This window comes from Molossus molossus, unplaced genomic scaffold (genome assembly GCF_014108415.1).
Source record: "Molossus molossus isolate mMolMol1 unplaced genomic scaffold, mMolMol1.p scaffold_m16_p_9, whole genome shotgun sequence".
NCBI classification, from domain to species: Eukaryota; Metazoa; Chordata; class Mammalia; order Chiroptera; family Molossidae; genus Molossus; species Molossus molossus.
The window spans coordinates 31,362,758-31,390,293 of record NW_023425403.1 but is presented as its reverse complement, the minus strand read 5'-3'; the positions used below and the strand labels follow the sequence as shown (position 1 = coordinate 31,390,293).

At 37.2% G+C, this 27,536-nt stretch overlaps 1 protein-coding gene across 1 annotated transcript in view; it reads right to left on the bottom strand.

Moving 5' to 3' along the window:
• SCEL (sciellin) overlaps positions 1–13,028 on the bottom strand; it is a 114,158-nt gene extending 101,130 nt beyond the window's left edge. The window contains exon 1 of the mRNA XM_036249981.1: positions 12,915–13,028. The gene's annotated coding sequence lies outside the window, so the exon portion shown is untranslated. The remainder of the gene's footprint in view (positions 1–12,914) is intronic.
• Between the last annotated feature and the right edge of the window lie 14,508 nt (positions 13,029–27,536).

Below are 27,536 nucleotides of genomic sequence, written 5' to 3'. Positions count from 1 at the left end.
TCACTTCCTCCTTTCCAATTTGGATCCCTTTTATTTTTTCTTCCTGTCTGATTGCTGTGGCTAAGACTTCCAGTACTATGTTAAATAAGAGTAGCAAAAGTGGGCATCCTTGCCTTGTTCCTGTTCTTAAGGGAAATGCTTTTAGTTTTTGCCCATTGAGTATGATATTGGCTGTAGGTCTTTCATATACGGCCTTTATTATGTCAACATATGATCCCTCTATTCCCACCTTGCTGAGCGTTTTTATCAGAAATGGATGCTGGATTTTGTTGAAGGCTTTTTCGGCATCTATTGATATGATCACATGGTTTTTATTCTTCATTTTATTTATGTGGTGTATCACATTTATTGATTTGCGAATATTGTACCAGCCTTGCATCCCTGGGATGAATCCCACTTGGTCATGGCGAATAATTTTTTTGGTGTATTGCTGGATCTGATTTGGTAGTATTTTGTTCAGAATTTTGGCATCTATGTTCATCAGGGATATTGGTCTGTAGTTTTCTTTCTTTGTAGTGTCTTTTTCTGGTTTTGGAATTAGAATTATGCTGGCTTCATAAAACAAGTTTGGAAGTCTTCCTTATTCTTGAGTTTTTTTAAATAGTTTGAGGAGAATGGGTGTTAGTTCTTCTTTGAATGTTCAGTAAAAGTGCCCCGTGAAGCCATCCGGGCCTGGGTTTTTGTTTGCTGGGAGAGTCTTGATTACATCTTCTATTTCTTCTGTTGTTATTGGTCTGTTCAAGCTTTCTATCTCTTTCCGGTCCAGTTTTGGGACACTATGTGTTTCTAGAAATTTGTCCATTTTGCTTAGATTGTCGAATTTGTTGCCATATATATGTTTATAGTAGTTGTTAATGATCTTTTGTATTTCTGTGGTGTCAGATGTTACTTCTCCTCTTTCATTTCTGATTTTGTGTATTTGGGTTCTCTCTCTTTGTTTCTTGGTGAGTCTAGCTAAGGGTTCATCAATCTTGTTTATCTTTTTGAAAAACCAGCTCTTTGTTTCATTGATCCTTTGAATTGGTTTTTTTGGACTCTATGTCGTTTATTTCTGCTCTGATATTTACTATTTTCTTCCTTCTACTTGCTCTGGGGTTTTCTTTTTGTTTGCTTTCTAGTTCTTTAAGTTGTGAGGTTAGATAGTCTATTAGAGATTTTTCTTGTTTCTTGAGGTAGTCCTGTAGTGCTAGTACCTTCCCTCTCAGAACTGCTTTCGCTGCATCGCATAGATTTTGTGTTGTTGTGTCTTCATTTTCATTGGTTTCCAGGAAGTTTTTAATTTCTTCCTTGATGTCCTCGGTAACCCATTCATTGTTTAATAACATGCTATTTAGCTTCCATGTGTTCAAATGTCTTTGCATGTTTTTGTTGCAAATGATTTCTAGTTTCATGCCAGTGTGATCTGAGAAAATGCTTAATATGATTTCAATCTTCTTGAACTTGTAAAGACTTAGTTTGTGTCCTAACATGTGGTCTATCTTTGAGAATGTCCCATGTGAACTTGAGAAGGATGTGAATTCTATAGTTTTGGCGTGTAATTCTCTGTATATATCTATTAAATCCATTTGGTCTAGTGCTTCATTTAGAGTCTCTGTTTCCTTGCTAATTTTTTGTCTAGAGGATCTATCCAGTGATGTTAGCAGGGTGTTGAAGCCCCCTGCTATGATTGTATTGGTGTCAATTTCTCCTTTGAAGTCCTCCAGAAGATTTTTAATATATTTTCGTGTTCCTATATTGGGTGCACATATGTTTAGCAAGGTTATATCTTTCTGTTGGATAGATCCTTTCAATATTATGTAGTGGCCATCTTTGTCTCTAGTTATGGTCTTCATTTGGAAATCTATTTTATCAGATATGAGTATTGCTACCCCAGCCTTTTTTTCCTTTCTGTTTACCAGCAACTACATTTTAAACATGGAACCTGATATGGCAAAAATGTGTGAAATCTATGTGTCTCTGTTATGCTGGGAACTACAAAACCTTTCCCTTTAAAGCACTGAAGTCACAAGTTGGAAACTGATGTGAAATCATGACGTCGAAGTCAATTAGGATAGAGGGAAAACTAAACCTTTCAACCTCTGGCCCACTACCTACAGCTTCTGCCCAAAGACATCTGTCTTTAGGTTCCAGATGAAATCACTCATCTGAAGTTCTCAGTCACAAAACAACTCAACTTTCTTAGTGCTCTCTGGATGTATTGGAAACTATCGAACATCTCCTATTCCTTACATTTGTCTTCTATTCAGTTTTTCTTTATCTCCTTATGATCATTCTCAATTTCCTTCAGTATATTTCTATTTTTATTATTTTTTAATATTTTTTCTATAATGATTTTTACAGAGAGGAAAAGAGAGAGAAAGATAGAAACATTGATGAGAGAGAACATCGATTGGCCGCCTCCTGCATGCCCCCCCACGGGGATTTGGCCCACAACTTGGGCATGTGCCTTGACCAGGAATCAAACTCGTGACCTCTTGGTGCATGGGTCAGTGCTCAACCAGTGAGCCCCACGGGCCGGGCTCTATTTTTAATAATCGCACTTCCCTGGGATCATTTAGATCCATTAGATAATCTGCTATTCCCATAGCCCAATCCCAGCCTTATCTCCTTCTGTCCCAACTCCAAGAATCCCCTGGGTCAGTTTCCAACCAAGTTACAATCTTATTCTTTAACTTTTGAGTCCTCCTGACATACAAACTTTGTAGATCTCACTCTTTTCTTCCTTCTCAAGGACAACGTGCCTCCTGACATGCCTTGTAATAGTATTTTTACCATTCCCTGCTCACTTTCCCTTTAAAAAGATTATATAGACAAAGAAACTGGAATTGGGTGGGGCAAAAGAAAAGAGAATAGAAAAAGTAAGACAGAAAAGGGAAAAATGTGGAACAAAAACAAATGAACTAAATAAAGAATGAGAGAAGAGGAAAAAAACAATAACAAGAGAATTTCATTCTTACTGCTGATACTTTGGATCATGTGATAGTTACAGCTATGTGAGCTAAATTTCATATGCATTATTTCATTGAAGGCTCACACAAAGCTTTAAGGGTGACGCTATTATTATTCTCATTGTATACTTAAGTGAAACTTTATGACCAATGATTTCAATGAAGTCAGAGTCTTTTTATAGAAGGCCAGGGCAGGAGTTGGAAGTGGGTAATACTAGCTCTTTCTGGAAAGAGGTTTTAGGATGAGTAGTTTGCCTAAAGTTACATAGCTAGTGCACCATTGGGATTCCAACCCAAATCATCCGGACACCAAAGTTCCTGTCCCAGAAGCCAGGGAAACAAAAAGGGGCCAACAGATGCAAAGTTACCAGACTAAAAGGAAGGGTGAGAAGAATGACTTCCCTTTGCAGGGGGATCTGTGATGAACCTCGAGCAAGAATGAGATTTGGAACAGCCCTTTGATCATTTTACCAAAGTCTCATGAGATGAGCACAGACTGATAAGTGAATATTGTAACAGCTCCAAACTTTTCCAATCAATTTATCAAGCTTCTAATATACTTACATAAATTGATATCTTTATGGAAAAGACCAAATATGAAGTCTTTAAAGTGATGGAAAGTATTAAAAAGCCAACATAAACTAAGGGAAGACATACAGCAAAAATGTCCAGGAAATGGCACATGTACATGCCCTGGTTTTTGTGAATGAAAAAGTCTTGAGGGTTTTATGGCCCAATAATGGTGTCATACCCACTAGTATTTGAATTTCAGAAATCACTGATAATAATGAAAACTCTTTAAAAACTTAAAAAGGACAAATTTTGTTAAACCATTTTCAATAGAAGAGTAAGTGGGGTCCAATAATTACAAACCAATAAATAGATGCATTATCTTCTAAAAGGTAAATAAAACCATCAAACAACTAATTATCACCTAAAAGAACATGAAATATTACGTAAGGTGAAAACAAATACGGCTTCAGGGAGCATAAATGTCAACAAGTCCATTTAAATCAATGGACTGTGGTTAGTCTAAGTATGCAGTGTAGAAGGAAATCCAATATAATCAGGCTGGCAGACTGATTTAACTTGCCGCAGTGGTTGTAAAATTACTATTTTTTTAATCACATAGCCTCATGGTCTGAGTGTAACATTGAGAAACTTGTTTACTGATGGTGAAACAGTCCAGAACGTAGCAGATTAAATCTTTTAGCTAGCCAGAGATCTATATGCTACCTATTTTCTGAGTCTAATAGCCACTAACCTTAAAATTTTCTTCCTGTTGGTTATTTTTAATATAAGATCCTCACCCACCCTTGTTTCCACCTATCTTTTCTGCAAAATGATAACACCAAGTATTAGCATAAAGTGCCCTACTGTCTGGGACAGTTATCTGTTTCATTTTGCAAAAACACTGGTCTAATATTCATTAATAAGAATCCTATCTAATAAAAAATGATCTATCACCTGAACCCCTCATAAGTTATTGCCAGTTCTAACTGAAAATATTTTTAAATGAGTGAAAACCCAAATTTTGATCACTGACCAGGGCCAAAACACTGTTACCTTAAATATTTTATCATATTTTATATTCACAACAGCTCTGTCATGTGGTCCTTTTTTTTAATCCCAGTTTTATATATAATCTTTCTCTTTATATTAGTAATACATGCTCATTATAGAGAATGAGGAAAATACAAGAAAGCACAAAGAACAAATCAGACACCTTTCACCAACCATTGTTATTTTTTTGCTTCTTAGATCCTACAGGTACACATTTTTCAATGCCACTTAAAAATAATTAAATAATTATTTTTTCTGAGACTACAGAAAAAATATTTCACGTTATGTGTCTAACTATCAATATAATGCAATTCCTTTTTTTTTTTTCAAAACAAAACCATACAAAAATTATTGAACATATTTCTGATTATGTTCTTTGAATGGATCCTTAAAGTTAAAATTACTTGCCAAGGGGTATAACTTTTAAAATGTTCTTGATCGATATTGTCAAATTTCTTTCCATAACCCTTACACCAACTTATAATCCACTAGCAACATATGAGAGTTCATACATTTGCCAGCATTTAGAATTATCATTGATTAATTGCATTGATAATTTAATAGATGAAAGTGTTATCATCTTGTTTCAATTGCACATTTTCTAATTTTATTGGTTATTTATTTTGAAAATAATTTAATTATTATTATGAATTTCTGATTGCTTTCTTATTTTCTTTATTTATCAGAGATATTCATTTATATTTCCCCATTTTTTCACTGATCTTCTAATTATGATTATTTTTGATAAGCAGTTTTGTATTTTACATATCTCTTTCCCCTTATGAATTCTTCTACTCATTAAAAATTCCTGTAGCCCACCCATGAACCTTCTTTCTGACCTCAAAATCTATGTAATCCCTAAATTCTATAACTCTATTTCTACATATCTCTTGATTGCATTTCTTTTTATTTTAAGATACCAATTCAAGTTATCATAATCTCACTATTTTAACAGCTTCCCAGCTACATTTACAATCTCTAGATTTGCTCTCTTCTAATCCATTTTCACTGGTGCCACAGTAAACGTCTTGCCTAAAACACTTCAGTGGTACTCTATTTCTGTTGGGACAGAATCCAAAGCAATAAGGCTTATCAGTCTACACTCTCCAGCCTCATTCCTTCCCACTCCCATTCCTCAGCCACATTCTAACTCCTTCGGCTACAGTGAGTCATTCCAGTCCCTTGAGGGCTTCATCCTTTTTACCACCTTTAAGCTATTGTGCTCACTCTGTGCCTTGTGCCTAAAACATTCTTATTTCTGAGCATTCTTCACTACTTAATTTTTTTTTCAGGAAAGACTTTTATTGGAAGTCATGCATTAGATATCCTCCCAGACGCATTTGGTGACATTATCCCAACCTGCCCCATGTCTACCTCCATGGGCTGAGTTAAGGGCCCTACTAAGTACTCAAACAGAAAAGGGTACTTCTCTATAACATTATCATACAGACTACCAGTTTGTGTGCCTGAATATTCTTTCCCCACCCCCAACACACACACACACACACACACAGTAAATCTTGAGAGCACAACCAAGATCATCTTCCCCACAGATGTATTACAGCATCTGGCACATAATCAAATGTAGAGAAAAATTTAAGTATTTACATTTTTTTCTCCTAACTTTTTAAAATACTCACCTAGGGATAGTTTTCCATTGATTTTTACAGAGAGTGGAAAGGAGGGAGGGAGATAGAGAGAGAAATATCGATGTGAGAGAGACACATCAATTGGTTGCCTCCTGTACTACCCCGACCAGGGCCAGGAATGGAACCTTCAACCCAGGTACTTGTCCTTGACTGGGACTGAACCCCAGACTCTTCAGTCCAAGGGCCAACACTTGAACCACTAAGCCAAACTGGCCTGGACTTCTTCTAATTTAAAAAAAAATATTTTATTGTTACATGGAAATTGTAACCCATATGTGTTTATTTACTTTGGTTATGGTAGAATGAACACCTTGCTCCTTGATACATGATTCTTCGCTTGTCACATATTAAGTTCTAATATAGTTTAGAATGTGCTTCGTGATTGTCTGTTCTATTTAAGAAATCTGTTCATTATTCTTTAATTTATCTTTACTGTTGAAAGTATTACAGATGTTTCTTCTTTTTTCCCCATTGACAGCCTTCTCCCTAATCCTACCTCCCCCACCACCTTTACCACACTGTTGTCTATATCTATTGGTTATGTATATACGCATATAAATTATTTGGTTTATCTCTTCCTGCCCCACAACCCCCTTCCCACTATGGTTTGTCAGTCTGTTTCTTACTTTCATGTCTCTGGATCTACTTCGTTCATCTTTTATTTTGCTCACTAGATTCTACAACTAAGTGAGATCATGTGATACTTGTCCTTTCCTGACTGGCTTATTTCACTTAGCATAATACTCTCCAGGTTCCTCCATGCCATCTCAAAGGATAAGAGATGTCTGTCTTTTTTATAGCTGCGTAGTATTCCACTGTGTAAATGTACCACAGCTTTTTTATCCATTCATCTACTGACGGGTACTTGGGCTGTTTTCAGATCTTAGCTATTGTGATTTAATAATGCCTTTTAATATCTAGTGCAATCATCCCTCATTAATTTTCTTTGTAGACTTTCTACCAAATTTTTTGCTCATTTGTTTCTTTCAGATAAACTATAAAATCATTTTGTCTGATTCCAAAATAAATATTCCATTGGAACTTTTGCTTAGAATTTCATGAATCCTATATAATGGTTTTGGAAGTGCTGACATTTGTGATATTCAATCTGTCCATGCAGGAACAGTACTCAAAGAAGGTTTTACTCAACAAAGTCTTTATGTCTTACAATAAATACTTTTATTTTCTTCATCTGAGTGCCATGTTTTTCTTGCAGAGATTTTTTTCTTGGTGCTGTGAGATAAGGGTAACTTACAAGTTACCCTTGGCCAAAGTGGGGTCATGATTAAATCCACGTCCATCTGGATTCCAGCCTCCTGCACTTCTTTCTATATGAATTCCTTTCAAACTTTTAACTAATGGCACAAGAGAGTATACTGGGAAGGAGTAGGGAAGAAGCAGTTTTAGGTGAGCAGTTTCCTGCAAATCCATTCAACTAAAATCAGCTCTCAATGTAGTTGTACCATGCTTATCTTGTGACTTCTGTGCATTTTCTAAAATACTGCTATAGTCTGTCCGAATCCTACTTCAAAACGTGTGATTTACAGTTCACTATTTTCCCCAAAAAGTTTCAATATAAATGAAACTTAATCACATTTTAGTCCAGGGAAAGTAGATCTATAAACACAGAATAACTTGTTTAGACACTTAGAGCTCTCAAGTATACAATTACAGTGAGTATTCAGGACTATTTGTTCTCATGTCTAGAAGTAAGCCAGTTGTCTTTAATGGATAGCTATAAAGTGCACTCTTCCAATTACTGATTACAATGAAAGTATGATTTATGTTTCTAAACAGTTTAGCAACTAACATAAAATGAAAACCTAATAAATGTAGTTGCCATTTGACAAAGCATCCATTTGAGAAAATATCTTTCCTAAATTCTAAAATCATATGGATTTTTACAACAGTAAACTAAAAACACTTGAATATATTTGGTAAAGACTTTTGATTAAAAAGTGAACTTTGAGCAATTGCAGACAGGTACACAGCAATTAATACATAAAGCCCTTATTTCAAAGTTCTCAGCAAAAGAAAAAAAAAAATCAACAAATGGCCTAGAAGCAGGAAAATATCTGCAGATAAGCTGTGTGAAACCAATAAAGATCTTCCTTGGACTTCCTTCTTAACTAATGTTTCCAGTTAATGGCTAAATCATATGCGATATTATCAGTTAAATCATGTTTGCTTAAGTTAAGTGCTTCGTGAATTATATGGTTTTATGCAGTTCATTCCTCAGTATGAATTCGGTCATTCAAAGCATATCCTCTTTGTTTTGTTTACAAAGTCACCAGAAAAATAAATCTCTCAGGTATTTCAGTCAAAATTGCTGTGGTTAATAAAAAACCTACCAACAAACAAAACTCCAGGACCAGAAGGCTTTGCTGATAAATTCTACCAAACATTCAAAGAAGAATTAATATCAATTCTTCTCAAACTCCTTTAAAACATAAGAGGAAGGGACTCTTTCAAATTCATTTTATCAGACCAGCATTACCCTGATACTAAAACCAGACAAGGACACTACAAAAAATTAAAATTACAAATAAATAACCCTGTCCCTGAAGACATAACTGCAAAAATCCTCAATAAAATAATTAGTAAACCAAAATCAACAACACATAAAAGGATCATATATCATGATCAAATATTATTTATTCTAGGGATGCAAGAATGGTCCAACATTTGCAAATCAGTTGATGTGATATGCCATATTAACAAAATGAAAGATACAAATCATGTGATTATCTCAATAGATTCAGAAAAAGCATTTGACAAAATTCAACATCCATGTGTGATAAAAACTCTCAACAAAGTGGGTACAGAAGGAGTGTACCTTAACATAATAAGGGATATATATGACAAGCTAATAACTTATGGCATACCCAAAAGTGAAAAACTGAAAGCCTTTCCCCTACAATCAGGAGCAAGACAAGGATGCCCATTCCCACCACTTTTATTCAATATAGTATTGGAAGTCCTAGCCACAGCAATTAGGCAAGAAAAATAAATAAAAGTCATCCAAATTGGAAAGAAAGAAGTAAAACTGACACTATTTGTAGAGGACATGATAGTATATATTGAAAATCCTAAAGACTTCATCAAAAAATGGTTAGAACTAATAAATTCAGTAAAGTTGCAGGGTACAAAATCAATACACACAAATTTGTTGCTCGTCTATATACTAATAATGAACTATCAAAATGAGAAATAAAGAAAACAATCTGGTTTATAATTACATCAAAAAGAATAAAATGTCTTGGAATAAATTTAAAGAAGGAGATGAAAAACGTGTATATTGAAAACTGTAAGACATTAATAAAAGAGATTGAAAAAGACACAAATAAATGAACAGATATTTGTGCTCATGAACTGAAAGAATCACTATTGTTAAAATGTCCATACTACCCAAAGCAATCTATACATTCAATACAATCTCTATCAATATTCCAATGGCATTTTTCAAAGAAATAGAACCAAAAATCCTAAAATTGGAATGGTACCACAACAATCCTCAAATAGCCGAAATAATCTTGAGAAAGAAGAATAAAGCAAGAGGCATCACACTCCCTGATTTCAAACTATATTGTAAAGCTATAGCAATCATTATGTAAATAGTATAATATTGGCATAAAAACAGACACTTAAATCTTGGAGCAGAATAGAGAATCCAGAAATAAACTGATGCATAAACAATCCACTGATTTATGACAAAAAGTCCAAGATATACAATGGGGAAAGGTGGTCTCTTCCATAAATGGTGTTGGGAAAACTGGACAGCAAAAGAATGAAACAAGACGACTTTCTTATATCATTGACAATAATGAACTCAAAATGGATCAAAGATTTGAAACCATAAAACTCTAGGAGAAAACATAGGCAGTAAACTCCTTGACTTAGTTGTTAGAGACGATTGTTTGAATCTGATATGAAAAGCAAAAATAAACAAGTGGGATTACATTAAGCTAAAATATTTCTGCATAGCAAAGAAAACCATCAACAAAATAAAAAGGCACCCTACTTTGTGGGAGAAAATATTTGCAAATCATATATCTGATAAGTGTGTGATATCCAAAATATATAAAGAACTCGTACAAATGAATAGCAAAAAAAAAAAATGATTATAAAATAAGCAGAAGGTCTGAATAAACACTTTTCCAAAGGCATACAGATGGCCAACAGATAGATAAAGAGATGTTTAATATTCCTAATCATCAGAGAAATGCAAATCAAAACCACAATGAAATATCACCTTACACTTGTTAGAATGGCTATTATCAAAAATGCAAGAAACAACAGGTACTGGTGAGGATGCGGTAAAAGGGAACCCTTGTACACTGTTGGTGAGAACGTAAATTGGTCCAATGGCTATGGAAAACAATATGGAGGCTCCCGAAAAATTTAAAAATAGATCTACCATAGAATCCAGCAATTCCACTTCTGGGTATATACCCAAAAGAAACGAAAATAGGATTATGTACGAAATATATGCACTCCCATGTTTTATTACAGCTCTATTCACAATAGCCACGACATGGAAAAACCTACACATCCATGAACAAACTAATGGATAAAAATGATGTGGATGGATAGATAGATAGATGATAGATAGATAGATAGATAGATAGATAGATAGATAGATGAAAATTATTAAACCATGAGAAAGGGGGATGTCATGCCATTTGCAACAACATGGATGGACCTTGAGTACATTATGCTAGTTTAGGTAAGTTAGACAGAGAAAGCAAGTACTGTATGACATCATTTTTTAAAAAAACAAAAACTTATAGATACAGAGAAAAGTGGTTGTCAGAAGCAAAGGTGGTGGGTGGGAGAAATGGGTGAAGATTCAAAAGGTAACTTTTTACAAATTCCAGTGGTTGGAGAAGATAGCCAGGCAGGCAATCTGCACCTACGGAGTAGGTAAGTAGTTGAGGTGAGCATGTCCATGATTGGATGTACCACACCTCCACTCATATTACCTTCCTACAGAGGGGCTAACAGTTCCTGAGATTAAACCCTATGAATAAAATAAATAACAAGATTGACGTCATAAGCCACAAATTAAAAATATATGCCATATGGTTATACCATATTCCATACACATGTAATACATTTTTAAGTATCACTGGGTAAGAAAATTCTCACTTTCATATCATTTGTAGTCCACTTATAAAGCAGAAGAATGTGCTCAGTTATTGCTACTACATATTTAATGTGAAAGGAATTTGAAAAATCATCGAGGAAATTTAGTAAGACAAAAAAGTCAGGTGATCTGACTTTTCATTTAGGCCTGTTACTCTGATCTTGGCAAGTTGCTTAACATTTATGTTTTGTTGTCCTCATCTAGAAAATTCATGAATTATTCTGGATGAGCCTATATGCCTTTTCCAACAGAAACTTATGCCAATTGGATCTCAGATTTACCTGAAGCTAAAATTGTAATAAAATTCCTGGCCAGTTTATCTACATTCTCTATCCTGACATTTAGAATCAACCAAATGATTTAGTGAAATTTTTACTGATGTCATATCTCAGTTTTCTCCAATATTTTAAACACTGGAGTACAGAAAATATCTGAAAGACTATATCTGCCTTATAACCTGGACATGAAAGCCAGTTTTAAATTCAATCACAATCCATGAAATGTAAAATGATAATTCACAAACATTAAACGTTTGCTCTCTGATTATTATAAATGTATGAAAGCAAAGTTACAAAATTCTTCACTAAACCTCCAGGAATCAAGCTCTAATGCCCCGAGACAGCACATCGCCTGGCCAGCAAGGGAAGCAGAGAAAACCCAGCACTGGGGAGAGCCTGGTGACAGTGTGGGAAACGCCCCCTGAAGGACATAATGCTGCTGGCTGCGCATTTCAAGGGGCCCCGCATTTGACCCCTGCAGTTCTGTATCACAAATGGAAATGGTGGAGGAAAAAAAACACAAGTCCAACAAGTCAATTTACCTATTATTTAGAAAGGAAAAATCTGACCGCAGTAACTTTTCTATTCTTATCAAAGGGCTTCCAAAACTGGTTTTTCAAGACTAGAATATGACTAGAAATTGAAAATTGGCCCCATACACATGATTCGATTCTCAGGTTAGAGCTTCGGGATAACCGAGAAGCAGGCCAAGTGCACACGAATCCCTGTGAAGCCACCCACTCCGTTTCACCCCACCCTGCTCACTCCTCGGTACTTTAATGCAAAATATGTGATTTCCTTCACGGGGAGTGGGTTCAGTACCTCTCTCACAGCTCAGTGGCTTGTAATGTTTTTAGCAGTAAAAACAAACACAAAACAAATATAACATTATCTATACAACAATCGGGTTCAGCATTTCACTAAAAGCATCACCTGTGAAAACAGGGAGAGCCATTTAAACAATGGTTTTATAGTCAGTTCAGAAAATAGACCAGGGGGTGCCAGTCGCTTGACTTAAAGACTTCACCACCCTGTGCCTGAGAAGACTCACTAGCTGACAGCCCCACGCAGAAACTCAAAGTGTTCGCATTTCTGCGATGCCTGCAGATGTGTGCCATTGCCAGGAAGGTCGAAGCAACAAGATCTAAATCACAACAAGAACAACGAGCTGCCGGCAAGCAGAACAGCCCATTGGAAGCTGTCAAAACGTAACTGGAAAAAAGACAAAGTTAATACAGTAAGTTCGCATTTTAATAATTTTCTTAGAAAACACAGAAAGTTACGCAAATTAAGAAGACGTGTGTATGTTAGCCAACATAATTCAACTTACCTCTTAAGCAGGAAACTAGGACTGGTTGAGTAAACAGCCTGCAGTGATTCCCCAGCTGGATCCCGCTGAACCGTGTGTGTACCTGGAGTTTACCGAGTGTAGTTCCACTGCTGCCTGACCGTGCTAATGAGCAGTGCAGAGGCTTCTCCCTCAGTGGCTGAGTCATTCAGGGAGGAGGCGGGTGTGTGAAAGAGGGTGTCACCGTGTACAAATACCAATTCAATTCAAACAGGCTCACTCATGGACCTACTGTCTTTGTCGAATTCTTCATATAATTTATAGCCTTGTTTGGCCAAAAAAAAGAAAAAGAGAGAGAGAAGCATTGCTGTTATCTTGTATGATATCAACAACACACATAACTACATCAACAGCAAAGTGGCATAGTACAAAACCTATTTTGGATACTCTATTATTATTATTATTATTATTATTATTATTATTATTATTTTGGTACATGCCCCTGTAGGAACCGAACCCGGGACTCTCTGGTCCACAAGCCGATGCTCAAACTACTGAGCCAAATCGACCAGGGCTGGATACTCTTTTAAAAACACAAAACAAAAGACTCAAGGTAGGAAAAATCTCTATCTGCCCACAGTGTCTGAGGCTGGGGCACAGATACACCCACAGGAAGTACACTGCTCATAGGAACCAAGATCCTTTAGGAGAGAAAAGTCCCTTGGAACCCTGGGATCAGAAACTATGAAAAGGATCTGTTACACAAATTCTATACATGGAGTATTTTGTTAAACTATCAGAGGAAAAATACATTCTGAAAATAAGAGTTCTGATCCTTTCATCAGTTCACCATGTACAAAAATGTGGAAAGGATGCTTAAAACTTCTTTCACATCTGAGGGCATCAGCAGACTCCACTGTCAACACCTGCTCCTGGGGAGGAAGGACCAGTGCAGAAGGGCCCTGCGAGGTGGGGGCTCCTAATATATGGGTTCTAAGATGCACCTTCCATAAGGGCCAGAGAGGCTTTAGCGAATCTGGAACGTTGCTGAGAGAAGCTGGGTCCTTAGAATTTCCTGGGTCATCTTCATTCATCTGTCACACCAACAATTAACCAATCCTCCCAGTTTCAAGACAGCTCCTGAAACCTATAGTCCAACTGAGCGACAGTCACAGAAGCGACTATAACAAGAAGGAGAAATATTCTAACTGGAATCAAGCAGTTGCAATATGCAGTCACTATGAACTGGGACATTACTTCCTTAATGTGCCCTTACTCTAGGCTGAGGAATTTGAAAATATAAAACAAAAAACATTCTTTAAAATATACGTGTGTGTGTGTGTGTGTGTGTGTGTGTGTGTGTGTGTGTGTGTTTATTCAGCCCTTTTATGAAATTTTATTTAGGCAAAATATCTTAGAAATATGTTTAAATTTCTGTGATGCCCATAAATGTTGGTTAGATTGAGGTTGGATATTAATACTACAGATGAGAAAGTTAAAAAAACAAGAAAGTTTAGTCCTGTGACTGGACTAAAAAATAAATAAATTAGAAGTTATATTCGGCATTCATTTAGCCAAATGAAGGGCTAAAATAGGTTCAGAGCTGGCTTGCAGGGACAAGAAGTAAGTTTCGTTGAACATATGTTTTTGTTCTTCATAAAGTATAGAACCAGAAGAATAAGTTTTTACCTTGTAATGAAGTAAAATACACTGCTCAAAGTACATTTAAGGCTTTGGAGCTTTTAAGCCATTATTTCTGCATGTAATTGAGGGTTTCTCTTATTTGACGTACCAGGAACCCATACCACAAAACCACACCGGTGTCCTTTCATTTAGAACCAAATCTTTGCTTCAGAAAAAGGGCTACTTCTAAACACTTGGGGAAAATTCAGACCTCCTTACATTCAGCAAATGTCAGACCGAACAGACATTCAGCAAAAATCTGCCAAAAATCAAGAATCTCAAAGTGTGAAGAGGTCAATCAAAAATGTGCACGGGCGTGGAGGTGGCCAGAGAGGTTTGGCCTTGGTTTCACTCTGGCCTTGAACGGGGAAGCCTTGAGCATACTTAGAATAACTTGATTCCACCACATCTTTGTCACCGGGAGCACTGGAGTTCCGGAAGTCTGTTTAGAGCTTAACTCCTAAGCTAGGGTGGAAGATGTTTTTCTCAGGTGCCAGTGCCAACTGCTTGGTGCTGGCTGCCAGGAGGAATAGCATGAGGTTTGTAAGACAGCTTTGGACGTACACAGGAGGGTGCCATGGTTACCTAGTGATGTCTGCCACAGGTCTCAGATGGGGGCGTGTTTCTTGACCCTATCTCTTAAAACAGGACAGTGCTTTTCCTATGTGTTGTGAAACAAACAGCCAAAGTGAGCATGGATTGTTACTACCTAACAATGAAAACAGTAAAATTTATATAACACTTTTAATATGCCAGGCATTTTTCTAACCACTTTTCATATATTAATGTAATAATTGTTATTAAATGATAGTTTCCTCCTGCTATGGTCTGAATGTTTGTGGTCTCCCACACCCTGACATATTTATATGTTGAAATTCTAACCCCCAAAGATAGTGATGTTTGGAGGCGAGGCCTTTGGGAAGTGCTTAGGTCGAGAGGATTGAACCCTCATGACTTGGGTTAGTGTTCTTATACAAGACCTTACAGAGCTTTCTAGCTCCTTCAACCAGGTGAGGACAGCCAGAAGGCCCAGCTATGAATGAGGAAGAGCATCCTCACCCAAGCATGCTGGCACCTTGATATCAGACTTCCCACCTTCAGAATGTGAGAATCAAGTTTCTGTTTTTTAAGCTGCCCAGTCTATGGTATATCATTAAGCAATTTGAATGGACTAAGATACCTCCTCACTCCATAAAGATTCCAAAAATTATGCTAAAAAATCAAACAAACAAGCAAAAAAACAATTAGAACAAATCAGCATCTCTAATCTATTATGCTGGGACTTTGAGGGGTTGAAAGATAGAGGGTTCCTCATTTTCCTCCTACATGGATAAAATAAAGGTTATGTGCATGTTAAAATAAGAGATATGTCATTATGGTGATAATTACAGAATCAATTTCTCTTTGGCTGGGAGTAGACAGATGCCAGAATTAATGAATTACTGTCAGTGCTGCAAGAGTTGGTGCATTGCTTGATACACTTCGAAGGTGCCACCATGACGCAGGTGCAGAGCACGGCAGAGAGCCCTCGGGAGCCTGAAATCCATTTTCTCTTTAGACCCACTATTCATTATGGCAAATCTCTTCTCCTGTGCCCAGGTCTTCCTTGATTTAGTAAGACCAATGAGACCAGTCTCTTTATCAACTGGACAGATTGCAATGACGATATCATTTTAAGGTGTTTTAAGCCAGGACTCCAAACCTGTACTCCAATAGACAATATCAGGAGGAACCAAGAAGACTCAGGCCTGAGTTCCTAAGTGAGGCTTTCTGAATCTTCTCCGTGTTCCAAACAGGCAAACTAATTCACCCAGAGAAATCAGCAGAGATTAGGCATGGCAGATAATGATTATAATGATGATAATAAAATAGTAATAACAACACAACATAGTTTTAGTAGGTGCCAATCACTACTAAATGCTCCACGTGTATTGTTTCATTTGACCCTCATGAACACTCTACATTATAGGAACTGCTGTTATACCCATGATAGGGATAAGAAAACAAAAGCTTAAGGTCACACAGCTAGGAATTAGATGTGTCCAAAATTCCAGCCTAGACAGGCTCACGCCAGAGCCCACATTCTTGGGTGTGAGGGTCTACTGTCTGTCCCAAGTGCCAGAAAGGAGCACGGGCACTTGCACCCGAAGACTGTTGCCAGGCTACAGGGCGAGCTAGATCTACAGCAGGCCTGAGCCCAACTAACAGGTGACAGAATAGAACAGTGGTTTCTAACAGGAAATGTGTGTGTGTGTGTGTGTGTGTGTGTGCGTGCGCGCACACGCGCTAATGGATGTATGCACCTATACACTCATAGCACCAAAAATAATATACCACAGCCCACATACATTAAATCACAATGTCAGACCACAGAATGACCATGAATCACTTCAGAATGTAGGGCCCTTTAATGATAGTGTAAATGTAACTCACTAGTGTTTTGTTTTTGTTTTTCTTTCAAATAGACTATATTTAGGGCAGTTTTAGGTTCACAGCAAAATTGAGAGGAAGATACAGAGAGTTCCCATATACTGTATTCCTGCCCTCATACGTGCATAGCCGCATCTATTATCAACATCTCCCACCGGAGTGGCAGGGACATTTATTACCACTGATGAACCTACATTGACACATTGTAGTCACCCAATGTCCATAATTTACATTAAAATATCACACTTGGTATTGTACATTTTATGGGTTTTGGTGAATGTGCAGTGACATATATCTGCCATGCAGATATATTATGGTACCATGCAAAAGTCCTAAAAATCCTCTGTGCTCTGCCTAATCCCTCCCTACCCCGAACCCCTGGCAACCACTGACCTTTTTACAGTCGCCACAGTTACGTCTTTTCCAAAACGCTATATAGTTGGAATCACACAGTAGGCAGCCTTTTCAGATTGGCTTCTTTCCCTTAGTAATATGCATCTAAGGTTCCTCCATGTCTTAGTAGCTCATTTCTTTTTAGCACTGAATAATAGTCCATTGTCTTGGTATGCCACGGTTTATTTATTCATTCAGCTAATGAAGCCGTCTTGGCTGCTACCAAGTCTTGGCAATGTTTATAAATAAAGTTTCTATAATCCCTCATATGCAGTTTTTTTAAATCCTCACCTGAGGATATGTTTTTTATTGATTCTAGAGACAGAGGAAGGGAGAGGGAGAGACAAAGAGAAAGAAATGTCAATGTGAGAGAGAAACATTGATCGGTGCCTCACACACACACTAATTGGGGATCAAATCTGCAACCTGGGTATGTGCCCTATCTGGTAATTGAACCCGAGACCCTTTAGTACATGAGACAATGCTCTAACCACTGAACATACTAGCCAGGGCATATGCAGTTTTAAAAATATTTATACAATATTTTGAATTGATTATTTATTTATATTTTTCAAAAATTAAAGGTATAAAAAGGCATACAATGAAAAGTTTTTCTCTCCCTTCAAACTTCAATGTCCAAATAAAAAGCAGTTATTGGTTTCATCTGGTTCCTTCCAGAGACATTTATACATATATAAGCAAATGTATGATACAAATATTTCTCCATTTTTATACTATTTTTTGCCTATAACATTGTCCTGAATCTTGCTTTTTTCCTTTCACCTTATATCCTGAAGATCTTTTTACATTGTGTTTTTCACAGTTGCTTGGTGTTCCACAGTATGGATTTTCCATCAATATTAGTGGACATTTTCATTATTTCTAAGCTTTTGCTAACAAACAATGCTGTACATAAATATTTGGCACATGTTTACATGTACTTGTGGGATTAATTGTTAGAGATGTAATTGCTGGATCCAAGGATTTGTATATTTTAACTACGGTGGATAAACATTACCAAATTGTGCTCTATAATGGGTTTACAAATGTATCCCTCTTATTCTCACTAGTTTCTTTCATCGTCTGTTCATTTAACAAATATTAGGCACCCAATATGCTTCTGGTATTGTGTCAGTCCCAAGGGACAGAAAAATTAGTGAGACCTGGTGTTTGCTGCTGAATTAAACAGCTATAATACACCAGAATAAAGTAACACAGAGCCATTTTCAAGGCTGGGTATGGCATAGTAAAAAGACTGAAGAATTCTACCTGGACCTGGGAAGTAACGTTGACTGAGTTTTAAAGTTTGAGTGGACAGTAATTAAATGGTCAAGAGGAAAAATCTGCCTTCCTGAGTCTTCTTAACACCTTCCAGATTTCTGCTTAGAGATATAGTTCACAGTTTGGCAGTCTGAGCAACTACTAATCTTCCCAATTAGTGAGAGAAGTAAGTAGGAGCAGAGCTATAACTGGGTAAGCAAGACTCACAGCCAAACTCCCCCAACAGTGCCAACGTTGAGAAACCCTGCTTGAAAGTGTTTCCACTCATTCCTATGCCCACCAGATCCAGCTCTGCTGCAGCCCAGCAGTACTCAGGGGTATTTTCCTAGTCTCATGGGCTTCTGTAGAGAAACATGAGATACACTGCAACTATCCTGCGATCCTCCTGGCCACAGGCTGAAATAAGTAATTTCACAAAGATTGGAAGAGTATTTCTTTCTCCCATAGAGAAACTTAGAAAAGCAAATCTAATTTCATAATTAAAAACTTACTTCTGTATCTAGAATGTTATTTTGTAATTTCATGATCATCACTTCTGATTGTTTCCATTTGCAGTCCATTCTGGTGCTTCACACTAGTCTCTTCATCACCAACTGTTTCATAGTATGTTATCACAGCCCCTTGAGATCAGACACCAGGCCCTCAAATTTGCCTTTATTCTAAATACATGGCACAGTTCTTGCCCGGTCAGTGTGGCTCAGTGGACTGAGCATTGTCACATGGACTGAGAGGTCCTGGTTGGATTCCTGGTCAGGGCACATGCCCAGGTTTGGGGCTTGATCCCCAGTGGAGGGCATGCAGGAGGCAACCGATCAATGTGTCTCTGTCACATCAATGTTTTTCTATCTCTCTGCTTTCCTCTCTCTCTAAAAAATCAATAAAAACATATTAAAAAATAAAATGAATAAATACATGGCACATTTCTTGACTAATAATAGCATTCAGTAATTGTCCATTGAATGAAGGAATAATGATCATAAACAGTAAGTGTGCATACAAAAAGACTATTCACTGTTCGCCAAAACCCTGGTATATCTGTTTTATAAATCTGCAGTTCTTATCAGACATTTCTATCCCTGGCTAAACTATAGACTATAATAGGCTAAACTAAAGACTATAAAATCAGCTCATCAACTCACCAGTAACACTCACTGTTCTCCTAAAACAAGAGATTTCTCTAGATTATATAGAGATTGCTCAAATAATAATTACCTAATTACCATGGAAGAATTTACTGCCCAAGGTTGAAACCTCCTCCCTCACTCTCTTCACATCCAATTAAATGGTCTCTGATGCATCACTATTTGGTCTACCTCCCAATTCTGTCTAACCCTCCCCTCCCTGTAGATTCCCAACCCCTGCTTTGCTTCCAACCTCATCATCTTGAGAGAACATGACTTCAATCACCTGCTAACTGGGCTCTTCCCTGTTCAAATCTTCCCCCTACTTAGTCCATCTCTTTCAGGTTGTAAAGATCAGAGATAAGCTCTGGAAAACTCAGTCAAGAGGAAAGATAGGAATGCACTAACTGAGGCAGTTCAACAGTAGCGAAAACAATAATACCTAAAAATATATAGTTTATTATAGGAAAGAAATGCGATGCAGCAGTCACATTAAGGATAAGCATCACAGCTAAAGGCTGTTTCACAGTAAAAGGTCAGAGAAGTCACTTGCAAGCTTCAGTTGACTTCTCTCTGGAAGTATCTTTTCAGGATCCACTTTCTCTGATCAAGAACCACTGACTTCATTTGAAAAGATGCATAATAAAAGAGAGAGAGAAAGAAAGAAATAAAAAGGGGGGGAGAAGAAGTAAGTAAGTAAGTGTCAAAAAGGAAATTTGAGGGAAAGTCTGGAATATTCTGTACCTTTCAATTGGTAGAAAAATGTCTGAATTGTACACTTAACCCCCAAATCAAACCAGTTAAAGTTTTCGCCTCATGAAAAACAAACAAACAAAAAAACCCCAGTAACTTGTGAACAGAACAGCCACATCGAGCCTCAGCTGGAATTCCGTACATGCTGCTGGTCACATAGGCACATTCCTGCTATGTGACCAGGCCTTCTGATTTCTATCCATAAACAATGCTGACAAGTCAACCTGAAACTCTGGGGCGCATGGTTGCAAAGCAATGCTACAAATCAGTATGTTTCAGATCAGAGCTGTGCATATTCATGTCTTATTTTTGTAAAATAACTAAGACTGATGAACTTCAGCACAGGGAGTTTATTATAAAGATTCAAGGGACTGAGAGGCAGACAGGGCACAGTGTCAACAGCCTTTCTTAGAAATTAAATATTTTCTGCTGGTTGCTTTGCACAAGCAACACTAGCTGATTGGTGCAACTCTGGGTGCCGAAGAGCAACTCTATGAGTCTCCCTAAAATGACTCAGTTCCCCTACTTCTGATTCTCTTCCTACTCCTTCTTTCCACCATGTTACCAATTTATCATGGACTCTGTATGTGTCAGTGTACATCCTGTAAGAGAGATCTTGCTTGAGTTGGTCAGCCATCACCCCATACTCAGTTCCCACAGGTCGAGCTCTTGCACCAGGCCACCTGGTGGGCTTCTGAAGAGCTATACAGCATGGTTCTGCTCAGACACCTACCCTACAGTCAGTCAGCTGTACCCAAAGCAACAGCACTGCATGGTTCAAAGCACAGCTCCCCTAAGCCTTGCAAGTGCTCAGAAGTGGGTTATAGGCATAGCACACACCGAGTTACAACTCTCTCCCTAGTAAAGATACCCCTTAACGTTACTTTTCCAAAACAAATGCAATCATGTCACTCCCCGTGAACTCATCATAAGTTCCCCATGTCCCATAACATTGAAACACCTTATATTCATATAGGACTATGTTGTCTAATGCAGCAGACACTAACCATGTATGGTTACTTAACCTTAAATTAATTCAGTTTTAAATTAAATAAATAAACTTTAAAATTACATTCTTAACTTGTACTAGCCACATTGCAAATACTACATTGGAAAGAGCAGATAGGATAAATAGAAAGTTGGTCTAGATGCCTTTTTAAGCTACTTTCAACTATTCCAGGTTCATCTTCCACCACTTCCCCACCCCCCCGCATCCTCTAACCTCATAAAATCGCTCACCACATAAGTCCTTGCTGTTGCCCCAACACACTACATAACTTAAGCTTTAATATTTGTCCTTATACCATTCCTGTGACCTGAAATGTCCTTGCCTCTTGCCCATCTGATAATGTCTGCATTTACTTCTAAAGGCCCAGCAAACACATAACTTGCTCTGCGAAGATGTCCTACCATCTCACTTCCCAATTACAGGCAGGTACCCCCTTCCTTTCTGCTCCATGGCAACTATACATGCCTTTATCACAGTACTTAACTACAATGTACGATAAACTAGCTGTACCCGGCATACCACATATATTTCTAAAAGACCTTAACAGTGAAGATGGTGTGGCGAGGGCTTAAGAGCACAATTCAGGCATCTACCAGCGACTACTTGTGTAAACCTTGTGCTAGTCATTTAGCTCCTCTTGTCTCAGTTTCCTCATCTGAAAAATGGGGATAATAAAATAATACTTCCCACATAGGGTCATGGTGACAATCAATTGCACTAATGTAGAAAAAGCACTTAGAATAGGTCCTGGAACTCAGTAAGGTGCTACCTAAAAATTAGCTAGTAGTAAAATACTAATGAATTTTGTTCATTCACACATGAAATGTGTCTGAGAACAAGAATAAGCATAATTAAGAATTCCACTCTTCTAGATATATGTACTGTATCAGTGGTTAAACTCTTTTTTTTTTATCCTTACCCAAGGATATTTTTTTTCTATTTATATTCAGATAGAGTGGGAGGGAGAGAGAAAGAAACATTGGCATGAGAGGGACACATCTACTGGTTGCCTCCTGCACAACCCCAACCAGGGCCAGGGATGAACTGAAACCGAGGCCCATGCCATTTGACCAGAATTGAACCCACGACTCATTGGTCTGCAGGCTGACGCTCTTCTGCTGAGCCAAACCGGCCAGGGCAGTGGTTAAACTCTTTAATGAACAATGTATAATTAGTTGTCTATGACTAAAGAGAGGTTTTCAAAGGTGTATGAAGATCCTGAAAAGAAGCGGTGTTTGCAATCCCTAAATATGCCTTTTAAAAAATTATGGTAAGTTGGTTATTTTTAAAATACAAAAGACTCAAGAAGAGCCTGATACCACCCCCTTACCTCTCTAAAGGAATTCAGATAAAAAAAAAAACCTGCTTAAAGGAAGGGAGCTGACCATAAAATGATATGAACTCAGTGAGGCAGAATCTAGCACAGGCTGTTAGACTCCCCTCTATGTCCCGTTGTTTCTGGGAGGTGTAGCTAGAATTTATTTACCAAACGTTTGCTCCTTCTCTTCTACCTATGAACTGCCTACTTTTTCTTTGAAGTCCAAACCACTGTCTCTTTTCTCCTTAGCTCAAAACGGCACACAAGCCTCAACTGTCTGATTTGTCCTGTATTCTTATGGAGCCCTGAATATGTAATAAATTTGGTCATTTTCTCCATTTAATCTGTCTCATGTCAAATTGATTATTATCAGCCAATAGAATTTAGAAAGGTAGGAGAAATTTTATTTTATTTTTTCTTACAATCTTTCCAAGAGTCAATCCCTGGAACTTATTGATGAATTACTGATAGATTTATAAAAGGCTTGTCATGCAGGCAACTTTTATCTTTTGACTGAGAAAGAATTATTTTATTTTATTTTATTTTTTATCCTCACTTGAGGACATTTTTCCTTTTCTTTTCTTTTTCTTTTTTTTTTTTTTGTTCAGATAGAGTGGGAGGGAGAGAGAGAAAGAAAGAGAGAGAGAGAAACATCAACGTGAAAGGGACACATTATCGAGTGGCTGCCACCCGCACGACCAACCAGGGCCAGGGACAAACTGCAACCGAGGTACGCACCCTTAGCGGGAATCGAACCCAGGTCTCTCTGGACCGCCGGCCAACGCTCTAACCGCTGAGCCAAACCAGCAAGGGCTGAGAAAGAATTATTTATAAACAATAGAATGAGAGGTGCTTGTGTGTATTGCTGTGTTTGCTGTAGTATTAAATGATTTCTTTTTTCTTTAGATAGCAACTTGTTATTTACATTCTCTTCTATTGATTGGCTTGGCATTTCTGTCTTCTTAGTCCTAATCTTTCTTTCCTTTCTTCTGTGTTCTTATATCTATCATGGCAGTTTTGTTTTTTTCTTGAAACCTACTTCATCTCTCCTCTAATAATTCACTATTGTATTAGTTTCCTATTGCTACTGTAATGAACTGTCACAAATTTAGTGGCTTAAAATAACACTTATCTTACAATTCCGGAGATCAGTTTCAATGGGCTAAAGTTAATGTGTTGGCAGGGTTGGCTCTTTTTGGAGGTTCAGTGAGAAAAATCCATTGAGAAAGACAAGCAACACATGATCTCACTTATTTGTGGAATCTGATGAACAAAAAAACACTGATGAACAAAATAGTTCAGGAGACATGAAGTAGGGAACAGACTGACAAGCCTCAGAGGGAAGGGGGGTGGGGCTGGGAAGAGATAAACCAGAGTACTTATTTGCACATATACATAACCAATGGACACAGACAACAGTGGGGTGAAGGCAGGTTGGGGGCGGGAGTGGGAAGGAGGGGGTCAATGGGGATAAAAAAAGGAGGGACATCTATAATACCTTCAACTATAAAGATAAATTTTTTTAAAAATCCATTTCTGCCTACTTCAGATTCTAGAGGCCACCCGCATGTTTGGTCCACAACGCCTTCCTTGCATCTTTCCAACCTCTTGCTCTGTTATTACACCTCCTACTTCGGACTCTGATCCTTCTGCCTCCGTCTCATAAGGACACTTGTGAGTATGTTGGGTCCACAGATAACCCAGGGGACTCTCCCCATCTCAAGACTAGTTTAATCAGATGTGCAAAGTCCCTGTTGTTGTGCAAGGTGACATAGTTACAGGTTCCAGGATTAGGATGTGGACATCTTTAGGGAAACATTATGCAGTCTACCGCACCTATCACAGTTTTACTATTTCTCAGTGTCCTCTATAATTTTGTATATTTTTACAATTTAAAAAGTTAAACATTTTGTTAAGTAATCAAAAGTTTAAAATGTATGCAATTATTTGATTTTGTGAATAAATATTTTTAAAATTTATGTTTTTAAAAACAGGTGCCATCTTTAGGATTGCATCTAAAATTCTATATGTTGAAAATCTTATAAAATGCTAGAAACACATGCAATATTTTAAACAGTTATTCTCTACATTTCACTCATGAGTATTATAAACAATATTAGTTTAACAGGCATGTTTTCAAAAAACCAGTGGATGTTTGAGTATTAGTTTCCAGCTAAATCTTGGGGAAACATACCTAAGTTGTTTATATACTTAAGTACGCATATATATATATGCATACTTAAGTGTATATATATATATATACACACATATATATAAATACATACACACCCCTCCATTTATGTATATTTGAACATATAATACATATATTATATTTATACATATATCTTACATATATTAGATTTACACATATAGAACACATATATATTAAATTTATACATCAACACACACACACACACACACACACATCAATAGCTCTACCTGTATTTATCTTCCCTATTAGAATGTGTCTTGAGGGCAGGAGACCAAGTGTCTACACTGGGCCTGAGCCAGCTAGTTCTCAGGACTGTTCATAGATTGAACATACTTCCATTACTGTGTGACACAAGGGAACATGGAATAGAAGACCTGACAAGAAAATGAAGTCATCAGACCTTTTCTTCTCTTGTATCTACCTTCTCAGTATCTCAGCTTTCTACAGACCAGATTAGAGGAATGAGGTTCAAACAGATCTCCTCTTTCATGCTTAGGACTCTGTTATTATTTATCTTTACTTCTTACACATTCTAATTGAGTCTCTCCCAAATTTTGCCCTGCTCCCTCTCTTCACACAATATATCTTCCAAGTCCGCCTGAACATACCTTTCGCCTCTCTCACTCACTTCCTGTCCCCATTCTTTCACCCACTTCCTCCTCCTCCCACATTTCTCTTCACAATTCATCTCTAAATGGTCTCCTGTTTTCTCTACTTTGTATAAGCAAAGTATAAATTCTGCAGAAGAGAGCAGACTTTCTAAAAAAATTTTAATGTCCAAACGTCATTTAAACTAATGGATTATCCTTTGCTGAAACAAGACTCAAAATATTAGAATGTCCCTAGAAAACAATGATTTTTAAATACTTTGGAATTGGTGCAACTTATTATCACTTTGATTTCATAACAATTCCCTCCTGCCAACACTCCAATCCTCTCCTTAAAAAAATTATATATGGCCCAGCTGGTGTGCCTCAGTGGACTGAGTGTTGTCCCATGGACTGAGTGTTGTCCCATGGACTGAGTGGTACTGGTTCAAGTCCCAATCAGGGCATATGCCTAGGTTGCAGACTCAGCCCCCAGTAGGGGGTGTGCAGGAGGCAGCCGATCTATGTTTCTCTCTCACATTGATGTTTCTCTCTCTCCCTTCTCTCTCTAAAAAAATCAATAAAAATACTTTTTTAAAAATTATATGTTTATATATTTAGATGTCCACCACAAAAGCAAATCTTGACTTTTACCAGTTCTACCACTAGTACCTAAAGAAGAGAAAACAAAATGAGAAAATTTTCAACTAACAAATGAGTCAAGTCCTTAAGACAAGCTAAAAAGTAATCTAAAGACTCAAATAAATTTATTTTTATACATAAAAGGCATTACTAACCTATAATTCCAAAGTCACTGTGGTTTAAAATATGACAGTTACCTATTAAATCACCAACAGCATATTTCATAGATCTAGAACAAATACTCCAAAAGTTTATAGGAACCATAAAAGATCCTGAATAGCCACAGCAATTTTGAAAAGAAAAGAACAAAGTGGGAGGGATCACAATACCAGCTACAAAGTCATCATAATCAAAACAGCCTGATACTGGCACAAGAACAGACATATAGATAAATGGAACAAAACAGAGAACTCAGATATTTATCCAATACAGTATGCACAATTAATATTCGACAAAGGAGGTAAGAGCATACAATGGAGAAAAGACAGTCTCTTCAATAAATGGTGCTGGGAAAATTGGAGAGCTATATGCAAAAAAAAAGAAAGAAAGAAACTAGACAACCAAATTACACCATACACAAAGATAAACTCAAAATGTATAAAACATGTCAATGTAACCTGTGAAACCATAAAAATCCTAGAAGAAAATGTAGGCAGAAAAATCTCAGACATCATATGTAGTGGGATTTTCACTGATCTATTGCCTAGGGCAAGTGAAACAAAGGAAAAAATTAGTAAGTGGGACTATATCAAACTAAAAAGCTTCTGCACAGCAGAAGAAGCCAGCATCAAAATGAAAAGGGAACCCACTGTATGTAAGAACATTTTTGTCAATGATACATCGGGTGAGGGGTTAATATAAAAAATATAGAGAGTACTCATACAACTCCACAAAAGGAAGACAAACAATCCAATTAAAAAATAGGCAGAGGACCTGAATAGACACTTCTCCAAACAGGACATACAAATGGCCAAGAGGCATATGAAAAAATGCTCAACATCTCTAATCATCAGAAAGATGCAAATTAAAATGACTCTGAGGTATCACCTCACACCTGTCAGAATGGCTGCCATCAATAAATCCTCAAACAACAAGTGCTGGTGAGGATGTAGAGAAAAGGGGACTCTAGCACATTGCTGGTGAGAATGTAGACTGGTGCAGCCACTATGAAAAACAATATGGTGTTTCCTCAAAAGGTTAAAAATGGTATTATCATCTCATCCAGTGATGCTAAT